Raw genomic sequence first — 12016 nt, 5'->3', positions numbered from 1 at the left:
ATGATTAATTTTGACTCTAGAAAGAGGACAAATATCAAATGTGTAGATGATAAGTATATGAATGTTGAAGGAATGGAAAATGTCAATGTCAGAGTAAGGCATGGTAAAACTATTATGATCATGATGTTCGGTATGTTCCTGGCATGAAGAGCAATCTGATGAGTGTTGGTTAGTTAATTGAGAAAGGTTTCTCATATACTATAAAGGAAAATCTCCTGAAGTTGCACAATTATGATCAGAAGATAATTATGCAGTATAAACATTTAAGCAACAGAACATTCAAGGTGAATGTGGAAACAGCTGAAACTAAATGCCTTAGTGAAGAAGGTGTTAAAGGCGACAGTGAGTTGTGGCACAAGAGATTGGTGCATATTAACTTCAGAAGCTTAGGCCATATGAGTTCTAAGAAGTTGATACATGACATTCATAGGATTGTGAAGCCTGAGAAATCATTATAGATATGCATGAAAGGCAAGCAACCTATATTTCCATTTGTATCAGAAGTGGCTCCAAGAGCAAAACATGTTTGGGGAGTAGTACATTTTGATGTGTGTGGACCATTTGAAGTACCTTCACTTAAAGAAAACAAGTACTCTGTGTCATCTGTGGATGAGTTTACAAGCATGTCATTGGTAATACTCATCAAGTTTAAGCATGAGGTGTTTGCTGAGTTTAAGAAGTTCAAGGTGAAGGCTAAAAAACATAATGGTCAGAAGTTGAAAATTCTCAAAACTGATGGTGGAGGTGAGTAAAACTCTATAGAGTTAAAGGAATAATGTGAGGAGAATTTAATTGAGCATGAGGTTAGTGATCCATACACTCCTCAACACAATGGTCTTGCTGAAAGAAGAAACAAAACTTTGCTTGATATGGCAACAAGCATGCTAAAGGAGAATAAACTTCATCACACCTTGTTGGGAGAATGTGTTGCCACTACAGCATATGTGCTCAATAGGTATCAACTAAAAAGCTGAAGGAAATTATTCCTTTTGAGAAGTCGGATGAAGATAAGCAAAGTGTGAGCCATATGAAGGTATTTGGTTATGTTTGTTATAAACATGTCCTAGATGCTAAGAGAATGAATTTTGATGAAAGAAGAAGAGTCATGTTGCTTGTAGAGTATCATCCCACAACACATGTGCTTATAAGCTCTACTGTCCTGCCACCAACAAAGTTGAATTCATCAGATATGTTATTGTGAAAGAATCAAAAGCGTGGGTTTCAAACAAGTCTCAATCCAACTTTAGTGCAGTGTTCACACCTGAGTTAACTTCTGAAGGTATTTTAGACTCTGAAAGAGAATATTCCTCTGAAGGAGATTCTAAGTCTAAAGATAAGTCAGAGTCTGAAGGCGATTCTGATGCTGAAGGCGGGTCTAACTTTGAAGGTGAATTTGACTCTGATCTAGATCCTGATGATGATCTAGAATCTGGTGGTAATCATGCCTATAAAGGTGGTTCAACCTCTAAAGGTAGTCCAACATCTGATAATGTTCCATTATCTGAAGTAGATTTTAAACAAGTTCAGAAACCATAAAGAATCAGAAAAATACAGAGAAAATTTACAGAGTTTGGCATGTTGCAAGATACTAAGATAGACTCTGAATGGGGAAGTCATTCAGTGTGCCATATTGGTAGACTTTGAACCAATAAGTACTGAAGAAGATCTCAAAAAGAAAGTATGATTGAAGGCCATGAAAGAAAAACTTGAGGCTATAGAAAGAAACAATACTTGGGAGTTAACTGAGCTTCCAAAGAACAAGAAAGAAATCAATATGAGATGGGTTTATACGTTGAAACTAAAGCCATATGGATCAATTTTCAACCACAAAGCAAGGTTAATAGTTATAGGATTTCTATAGAAATCTGGATTAGATTACTTTGAGGTGTTTGCATCTGTAGCTATACATGAAACAATCATACTAGTGATAGCTATAATTGCTAATAGAAACTGGCCTCTAATGCATTTAGATGTGAAATCTTCATTTATGAATGTTCCTTTACAAGAGGAAGTTTATGTGTCACAACCTCTTGGATTTATGAAAAAGAATTAGGAAGGGATGGTGTACAAGTTGCATAAATCCTTGTATGGACTGAAACAAGCTCCTAGAGCTTGGAATTTGAAAATTTGATTCATTTTTTAAGCTTTAAGGATTCATAAAATGTGAGATGGAGTATGGAGTTTATGTTCAGCATGCATCTGATAGCAAGATGATTCTGGTGTGTTTCTATGTTGATGACATATTGCTAATAGGGAGATGTTCAAATGAGATAGCTAAGTTCAAGAAGATGCTTATGAATGAGTTTAAGATGACTGATCTAGAAAGTATGGTATACTTTCTAGGGATGAAGATTTTTTACTTTGATAAGGGTATAATTTTGTATTAGCTAAAGTATGAACTTGAGCTTCTAAAGATATTTGAGCTTATAAATTGCAAGTCTGCAATCACACATGATTAAATAAATCACAAGTTGGATTCTAATGTTGAGGGTGATGACGTAGATGCTACAATTTTTAAAAAGTTGATGGACTCGTTGAGATATCTCTGTAATACCTTACCTAACATATAATATATAGTTGTAATGGTGAGTAGGTTTATGAACAAGCCAAAGTGGTCACAATATCAAGCTACTATTAGGATATTGAGGTATATTAATGTGACTTTGAAGAATGGAGTTTTGTTCCCTTCTGATGCTTAATCTGATTCAGAGCTGATATGTTATTCAGACTCTAATTGGTTTGGAGACAGAGTTAACAGAATAAGTACTTCTAGTTATTTCTTCAAGTATATGGAAGGTCCCATTTCTTGGTGCTCCAAGAAGCAACCAGTGAATCCATTATCAACATGTGAAGTTGAGTACATTGCAGGTCCTTTATCTGTTTGTCAAGCTGTTTGGATTCTTAACATGTTGCAGGATCAGAAGATCAAGGTGAGAAAGCATATGAAGTTAATGATTGACAACAAATCAGACATAAGCCTTGCCAATAATCCAGTGTTGCATGGAAGGAGCAAGCATATTGACACAAAGTTCCACTTTTTGAGAAATCAAGTTCAGAATGGAATGCTTGAAGTTTTTCACTATAGCACTCAGAAGTATCTTGCATATGTGTTGACCAAACAATCAAGATTGAACACTTTATCCATTTGAGGGATGGAATTCGTGTGTTGATTTTAGTTAGCTAAATATGAATTAAGGGACGGTGTTAGTTATAATTCATATTCATTTCAGTTGCATTTATAGTTAATTTGCATTACATTTATTTGGTTCTGATAGTTTAAATATTGAATCAAGTTCATTTTGTAGCAGACTTGGAACTCTAATTGTTTTTTATTCTGAGTAAAAGTTAGTTACAAATTTGTTTTCTCTCTCTTTCATCATCTTCTTCATCTTCAACCTTATGCTTCAACATCCCACACCACTTGTATTCTCTTGTTTCTCTATGATTAAATACATCATTTACACATTAGTTTGCATAACTAAAACTTCATATATTATTATTTACTTTGAGAAAACTTGAGAAACCGTTTTTCGACAATCAACGTGTTCCGCACCATTTATTTTTGATATTTTTGTTTTTTTTAGCATTAGAAATAGTGGATCTTTTAAAGAGAGTGAAAACGATCATGCATACCAATATTGTGTGTACTACTATAATAAATTTAGTTTTTAACATAATTTGTTTTTCCATTCAAAAAGGGGTAATAGTGCAACTTATTTCCCGATTACCTGGTATCAATACTACAAATAATACATTTTATGACAAAGTTTTCACCTCAACCAAAAATCGAGGTAAAAGGTCAAGGCACACCATGTTCTTTTTTAATAAATATCATATATTCTCTCGATTTCTAAATATAACCGAGAGAAAAAATAATTCAGGACATGCTTCAAATCCCAACAACAATAGTTTATGTTTTTATTTCTTTAAAAGTGGTGTCTTTCTTTTTATTTTATTTTTAATTTTTAAATTAATGATCTATACTTTCGGTTATATTTAATAATCGATAGATTAGTTTATCATAATTTACTATAAAAACACTCGTTAATCGGATTTTACCCTAAACCTAACTTATATGTAGCCGCTTCAAAGTATTACGCATCATTCTTTGAGATGGATTGCAAGACAAAAAAAAATCTTCAATATTCTTCAATCTTGAACAAAATATTTTTTCTGCCCTTACAATTTATCTCACATAATGATGTTGTATTTTGTAATAACCTCCATATGTTGTCAATCAAAGAAAACATTGATAAATTTATTGTTTTCCTCGATTGATAACATTGAGAAATTTAATCCTAAACTCAATCATCCATTTCTCTTTCAGGTTCTCTTTCATGTGAAAGCTTTTACCATGAAAATATTTGCTCAAGATAATGAATCTCTCTGGGATGGATTGCAAGTACAGAAAAAATATTTTCTTAGTTGGAACACATAACTTATCTTAAATTTGAAAAGATATGTTATTCTCCAAGAATATATTGTCGAAATCTTGATTTGTTTAAATAATTTATTTTAATATTCTGTATAAATAATGTAAATATATAAAAAAGATCCTCTCGATTTTTAACATAAACCGATAGGTATGCGGCGCTTGGGTTGAAACATCTTTTATTGTTTTTATTTATTTAAAAAGAAAGATATTTTACCTCGGTTTTGAGTAATAATTGAGGTAAAATATAAGCGTGTTTATTTAGTTTCTTCACCATTCTTAAACAAATATTTGTCCTCCATTTAATGAGTATCAAATCTCAAGACACTGTCATTAGTGATTGTCATACCCCAAAATTTATCCTACCCTTTTCATCTTCTCATTCAATCCTTGACTTAGGAATCATCTGTATGCATTCATGCCTCATTTATGGTCAATGAAAACAAGGGCTTTGCTTGAAGATTATGGTGTTTCTCATTGTAGCGGTAAATTCATGACCATTAAGCTATGGATAAACTTAATGTTAATAAAACCAGAGTCGCCACCGTGCTTTTATTATTTTCAAGGGAAAAGGGAAAAGTATGAATAAAACCCAAAGATAAGAATTTTTCAAATCAAAACTAATAAAATGCCAGAGATTACAGGTAAGGGGGTTGGTTACACAGAGGAAAGGTGTTAGCACCCAAAGTGTCCTAGGTACTCTTAGGGAGCCCTTTTTATGTGTGTATGTGTTTTGGCATAAAAGATATTTGCAATAAATAGAATGTGGGGATGAGAAAAGAATTCATTAATTATATTTTTGTGTTTGACAAAACCTTCGGACTTGTGCCTAGGTACCAACATAAAAATGAGGGATCAAAACCTCGTAGTTCGTGGTATCAATTTCAAAGTGAGTGAATTGCTTTTAACAAAAATTTAAGCTTAAAAGAGGCGTAAAAGACCTAAAAGAGTTTGAATGAGTGTTAGTTATTTTTATCTTTTTTGATATTTTAAGTCAAGTATGGTTAAGTTTGTTTACAATTCTGATCTAAGAAAAGAGTTTTAAAATGCAATGGCATAAGGTCAAAGTTTCTAATTTGCAATAAAGTCTAAGTTTAGAAATCACAAGCAAAAAAGATTTTAAAAAGGGGGGGGGGATTTGAAATTTAAGAAGTGGGAGGAGATGAAGAGACTAATCCTAAGCAAGAATTTAAAAGTTAAGAGTTGAAAAGATCTTACCAATGGAATGTAATCCAATAGACAAGAATGTCATATAGAAACCTACATTTCCCTTTGGACTTTAAAATCAATAAATATCAATACACAAGTAGCAAGATGAAGAGCAAGGCATCAAATAAAGATAGCCACATCCAAGCTAGCAACTTCATATTCTTCTTCTTAGGCTCCCATGTATCAGATGGCATACTCCTTGAAATGGCTCAGAATAAGGCCTTAAACACAGGTTCAAAGTAACATTTGCATCAAGACCATGTAGCAGATGAACTCAAAAGGGATCTCAATACTTGCATCAGATGAAAGCTCAAACCACAAGAACTTGGTTGCAGAAAAGTTGGCATTGGCCAAGTCCTTTTGCATCGGGAGTGTTTCCTAATTCTAAGTCCAAGTCTCAGATCAAATCTAACAGTCCACACAAATATTTTTAAGAGTTTTTTTTGTTTATTATGTACATTAAAGTCCTAAGACCACAAACACAAATGAGATTCACAAACAAATATATACAAACACAGTATATGTCTCAAGTGAGCAAAGTGAAAAATAACATAAACATAAACAAGTCAAATAATATGTATAATGGTAAATGATAAATGGCTTGAATTTAAATTGCATAAAGTAAATGAGTTGAAATTAAAAGTTAGTCAAACGTTAGTTGATTATAAGTTAGTGGAGTTTTGCTTTGAAATTGTTTAAGTCATTCTTTAGAGAACACTCAACCCTATATTCACAAGCATGGATCCTTGAACCAAGACATCTTCCAAAGGAAGGAAAAAAGGCCAAGTTTCCACACAATACCATGAAAGGGGAAGACTTACAATCTCACTTACTAGAATGCTATGCCTTTGGGTCAAAATTTAGCGTTATGTTAAGCAATCGTAATTGGACTTATGTAGAAGTCACAACTATCTGAGGCCGGGCAATAAATTTTTTGGTATTAATGCATGTTAGAGATATGGTATAATGAACCATACTCCTAAAACATACCACACACAAAAAGAAAATGATCAAAAGGGTGGACCTAATCCCATCCATACTTGTATTGGTTTATGAACCAATTAGCCTTAGGATATTGAGATGTCATTGGCCAATGAGAGGAGTGGGAGAGAAAGGGATTAAAGATGAAGAGGGAGGGGAAATGAGACAAACACAAATTGGTCATGGGAAGAACTTTTTATCAAATTAAAATCATTCATTCATTTTGGGAGATGAAAGGTACATTTCATCAATCCCCTAAATCCAATGATTTTAATCCAACAAAAGTCAAATCAACCTTGACCAAGGCCCAAACACAATAGTCAAACTCCACAAGTCAATAAAAATAGCTCAACACAATTTATTTTCAATTAAATAAATTAAAAATCAATTAAAAATGCATTAAATTAAGTTATGTTTGATCAAAAACCTAAAACCTCTTCAAAACACCAAATAAATGTCCAACAAATTTATCATAGGTCAAACAAGGTCAAAGGACCTTGGAGAAAAAACTTCACTATTTTTGAAAAGTCAAAAGTATTTTAAACAATTAAAAATATGTACAAAAATAATTAAATCATGAAAAAATTTAATATTGATCCAAAAATTAATTTTAATTTAGAAAATGAAAGAGAAAAATATTTGAAATTTTTTGGTGAATGTCCCATGTTTTTTGGATCAATATTAAAATTAATATGAATTAATGAAAATAGAGCAATTAAAATGAAAATTCAGAAATTACAAAATACGTGGACCATTTGATCTCCCTCATTAATTGAGGTGGCAGATCAAATGGTCCAAAGCGCGCGTTTCATGTGGCCATCAGTCAACTGCGTAACACGCGTGGTAATCACAACCAACGCTCAAGATTAAAACAATTTAAATGGATCACGTGGTTCAGAAGCTTGCCAACATATCGCCGGAGCCAGAGCTTCGATCTTCTTCTCTGGTGGACCTCATCGGACTGGTCCATCTTCAACCATCACCAAAATAAAAAAGTAAGACATAGATTTAAAGAAAAAAATGCTCAGGAGCTCTAATCTGGCCTCAATTTTGTCTAACTCCAAGTATATAGGAAGATACAAGGAGTTAATTTTTGAGGATCATGATCTGAGTTGCTTCGATTTGACCTCAAAGTAATTCAATCTTGTTGCCTACATTGGTAGGACTTCAGACAACCAAAAATCAACAAGAATATTGGAGAAATACGAGAGAATCAAAGAGTGGAAGTTTCTGAAAATTCACCTTCGAGTTGATCCATTTTGACTTGATCTTGATCTAGATTTGATTTTTTTCTCCTCCTCTTGCTTGCAGGAACCAAATGAATTGGAAATGGAAGTGAATTTCTAGAGTTTGAACTTCCAAACAGATGGTGAAGTTCAAGCTCGATTTCAAAGAAATCTCAGAAAATTCTATGGCAGTGAGGGTTTGCAGAGGTCTAGAAAAGCTTGGGCAAGGTGTTGATGATGAATCTGAAGCCTTAAGCTTGTTTAAATAGGCATTGTGTTTGATATTTGCACCATTTGAAAATTTGACAAAAATAGCAATTCACTTGCATGGGTGCATGGGAAATCATTTGGGCCTTGAGAATGATGTAATCCAACTCCAAATCATGTACAAAGTCTACTGAATTCTTAATGTGCAAGCATGCAAAAGCAAATGATCATTTGAAGTTCAAACTTGCCAAAACACTTCCCATAATGAAGCCATGCGCAAGTCCTTCAATTTTGATCCAAATACGATGATCTTGGATGTTTTGGAAAGGTAAGATCAAGGGGAACAACTTTCATTTCAAGCTTGGATCATGATGAATTTTGAGGTGGAAGTTTGGGAAATCAAACATATTTGAAAATTTTCTAAGTCCCAAGTCAAATGTTCACTTCTTCCACCTTGAATAACTTTTTCTATGGACTTTAAATGAGAAAGTTTCTTCATAAAAGTTGTAGTTCTTTCAAACCTCTTCAATTTGGTCCCAAATGGGACCTCATTTGGATTTGACATGAAGGAGGTATGCGTTTTAGAAGTTGAGGAAAATCACTTGTTCAATGGTATTGATCCAAAATGACCTATAATATTTCCTCTTGACACATGCATTTGAAAGTTGAATTTGCACTTCCTTAAAACATAAAATTTGAAGTAGACATCTTGAAATTGATCATGCAATTTGAATGGATTTCATCTCATAAAAATGATCAAGTTATGGTCTTGAGAAATTGACTTCACACTCAGGTGCAAAGTATTTTCTATCCATAGTTGAGGATTATTCCAGAAAGTTATGGACATTCATTCAGAAGACTAAGGATGAAACTTTTGAAAATTTCAAAAGTTGGAAGACTCTGGTCGAAGGTCAAGAGGTTGAGGACCAACAATGATCTTGAATTTTGCAATGAGGCTTTTGACAACTATTGTTTTGCGTCTGGTATTGGAAGGCACAAAACTATGACAAGAACTCCCCAACAAAATGGTTTGGCTGAAAGGTTTAATCAAACCATTTTGGAAAAGTTTAGATTCATGTTGGTTAGTGTTGGACTAAAGAAGGTGTTTTGGACTGAGGCACTCATGATTACAGCTTACCTGATAAATATGTGTCCCTCGACAACTTTGGGGATGAAGACACCTGAAGAAGTCAGGTCGAAACATCCATATAATCTCGATAGACTTATAGTATTTGGTTGTTTAGCCTATGCTCACATTAGGCAAGACAAGGTCGAACCTAATGTTATGAGATGTAGTATCCTTGGATACCCTGAATGAGTCAAAGCTTATAGGTTGTGGTGCCTAGAGATAGGTCACATGTGGTGTATCACAAGTTGAGATCTAGTCTTCAATGAATCATAAATGGTGTTCAAGAAAATTGATGAGGTTGGTCAAAGTACCAAGATCTCTAAAGAAGAGCTGGAACATGAAGAGATTCCTGCTGAGGTGGAGCATGTTGATCCTGAATTGCATAACCCATATGAAGTCAAAGAAGAAGCAGGAGTTGGTGTCGAAGATGAGGAGACTGATAATGCCTACTTTCTGGAAAGAGACAGGTCAAGAAGATCCATCAAGCCACCTTAGACACTTGGATATGCATATCTCATAACATATACCTTAATATATGTAAGTGCGGTCTTTGATGAAGAACCTAGAGATTACAAGGAAGTTGTAAGGATTTGAAACAAGACTGAATGGCTGAAATCCATGGATGATGAGATGAAATCTCTTCATGATAATAATATTTGGGAGATGATCGAGAAACCTGCAGGGGCCAAGTTAGTCAGCTGTAAGTGGATCTTCAAGGTTAAGGAAGGAATCGAAGGAGTGATCTTGAAGATATTTAAGGCAAGTTTGGTTGCTATGGGGTTCACTAAAAAAGAAGGTGTTGACTTCAATGACGTGTTCTCACCTGCTATAAAGAATATATCCATTAAAATATTATTAGCCATGGTGGCGAAGTTTGACATAAAACTTGAACAAATGGATGTGACAACCTTCCTATATGGGGATCTAGATGAAACAATCTTGACGAGGCAACCTGAAGGATATGCATAGAAGGGAAAAGAAGATTATGTGTGCAAGCTAAATAAGTCTTTGTATGGACTGAAATAATCTCCTCGACAATGGAATAGGAGATTCGACAAGTTCGTGACACACATTTGTTTCACAAAGAGCCAATTCGACCATTGTGTTTACTTTAGACTTCGACATGGAAATCCACTTGTTATTTTGTTTCTTTATGTGGATGACATCCTCATAAGCAAAAATGTCGAAGATGTTACGAAGGTGAAGGCTGAACTCATTAAGGAGTTCGACATGAAGGATCTGGAAACTGCCTTCAGGATTCTTATGATTGACATCCGAAGAGATATAAAGCGGTCGAGATTATGATTATCTCAAGATACATGTCTGAAGAAGATTCTCGACAAGTTTGGTATGTCTAATTTGACGCCTATTGTAACACCGACTAATCCTCAGTTCAAGCTGAGTTTCACTCAAAGTCCTAGTACTGAAGTCGAAAGAGCCTATATGAATAGAATTCTATATGCTAGTATAGTAGGTTCTTTGATGTATTATATGGTTTGTACAAGGCCATACATAACGTACAAAGTGATCCTTGTAAGCAGGTATATGGCCAATCCTAGGAAGGCGCACTATTAAGCATTAAAGTGGACTCTAAGATACATAAATGGGTCTCTGAGTAGAGTACTAATTTATGATGGATAATTTGGTGATGATAACAAAGTCAAAATGGAAGGATCTGTCGACTCTGATTATGCAGCGTGTATGGATTCCAGAAAATCTATTTATGGATATGTGTTCACTATGTTTGGCACAACAATCAGTTGAAAAGTGACACTTCAGAGGGTTGTTTCCTTATCAACCACTGAAGCAGAGTACATTTCCCTCACTGAAGCTGTGAAAGAAGCATTGTGGCTTGAAGGTTTTACTAAGGAGATGAAACTTCAAGGTCGAGTTATCACTGTTAAATGTGATAGTCAAATTGCAATACACATGTCGAAGAATTCAACCTATCATGAGTGAACCAAACACATCGATGTGAGACTGCATTTTTTCAGAGAGATAATCAAGCATGGAGAAGTCTAAGTGCTAAAGGTTTCGAATGCAAACAATGTTGTTAATATGATCACCAAAACATTGCAAAGATGCAAGTTTTTCCACTGTACGCAGTTGATAAAGCTGCATGAAGAAATCTAATGTGTTCTCTCAATATTTGTAGAGTTTGTTCCAAGGTGGAGATTTGTGAGAATTTGGATCGAATTCTAATCTCGACAGGGATAACTTGATATTTCGACAAGAATTGTGCATTGTTGTAGTAAAAGTGTGTTCAAGCAAGTTGTTGAAATATGTTAACTTGTATTCTAAGTTAGTATGTCGAATTGGGCCTCTATTTAAGCTCAATTATTTAAGTTAGCTTAGTAGTCTATAATAGACTAGTTCTCTATGGTTGTTGAGAAAGATTAATTATTGTTATTCACTTGTAATCTTTAAACCCTTATTGAGTAAGTGAATATTAAATCTGTTTTAAGCAAATGAATATTCTTCTTCTTCTTCTTCCTTATTCTCTCTCTCTTCTCTCTCTCTCTCTCTCTCTCTCTCTCTCTCTCTCTCTCTCTCTCTCTCTCTCTCTCTCTCTCTCTCTCTCTCTCTCTCTCTCTCTCTCTCTCTCTCTCTCTCTCTCTCTCTCTCTCTCTCTCTCTCTCTCTCTCTCTCTCTCTCTCTCTCTCTCTCTTTTGTAAAATCTAATAGAGTTTCTTGTTTTTTTTAAATCAATCTTTATCTCATAATTTGGTTTATTGTTGGCGACATCAATTCACAACAAATGAATATTGTTCTAAAACTGTAGATTGATCTTAATTTATCATTATTTGAAGATGATTGATATAATGAGTATAA

Source organism: Lathyrus oleraceus, chromosome 5 (genome assembly GCF_024323335.1).
Source record: "Lathyrus oleraceus cultivar Zhongwan6 chromosome 5, CAAS_Psat_ZW6_1.0, whole genome shotgun sequence".
Classification (NCBI taxonomy): domain Eukaryota; kingdom Viridiplantae; phylum Streptophyta; class Magnoliopsida; order Fabales; family Fabaceae; genus Lathyrus; species Lathyrus oleraceus.
The sequence above is the reverse complement of the archived record's forward strand: the minus strand, read 5'-3'. Positions refer to the sequence as shown.